This window comes from Halichoerus grypus, chromosome 5 (genome assembly GCF_964656455.1).
Source record: "Halichoerus grypus chromosome 5, mHalGry1.hap1.1, whole genome shotgun sequence".
Taxonomy (NCBI): domain Eukaryota; kingdom Metazoa; phylum Chordata; class Mammalia; order Carnivora; family Phocidae; genus Halichoerus; species Halichoerus grypus.
The window spans coordinates 15261776-15262562 of NC_135716.1; positions in this window are offsets into that span (position 1 = coordinate 15261776).

Here is a 787-nt window from a genome sequence, read left to right on the forward strand (position 1 = left end):
GGGTTAAGCGTCTGCTTTTGGCTCAGGTCATGATCCCCAGGTCCTGGGATCGAGCCCCGCATCGGGCTCCCTGCTCGGCAGGGAGCCTGCTTCTCCCTCTCCCACTCCCCCTGCTTGTGTTCCCTCTCTCACTGTCTCTCTCTCTGTGTCAAAAAATAAATAAAATCTTAAAAAATATAAAAATAAAGAGGGGCGCCTGGGTGGCTCAGTCGGTTAAGTGTCTGCCTTCAGCTCAGGTCATGATCCCAGAGACCCAGGATTGAGCCCCGCATTGGACTCCCTGCTCAGTGGAGAGTCTGCTTCTCCCTCTGCCCCTCACCCCACTTGTGTTCTCTCTCACTCACTGTCTTTATTCCATAACCTGCAGATCCTAAACCCCAGTGTCCAAGAGCAGCATTGCCAAGAGGCAAGAGGGAAGTATCGGCCCCTTTAGTTTTTTTGCAGCAGGGCCTTGCTCCCACCGGGTGCCACCTAACACCCCAAATCTAGAAGGGGTTCAGACACTGGGCAGCTGAAAGACCCTACCTGTGTCCTCTGCAAAGGCGAAATGGAAAATTCAGGAATGGACCTCAGTATCAGGCCTCTGTGAGATTCTTTTTTTACAGTCATTGTTTCTATCACCTTTGTATGAGGTTATTTTAAAAACTTTTTTAACTATTCCATTTCTAGGAATTCGCCCTACAGATAAACTCAAACATGAAAGCAAATAGACACACAAGAACGTTCCCTGTAGCACATGTTGTAATAGTAAAAATCAACAAACTTAAGTTAAAAACAAACGAAAGGC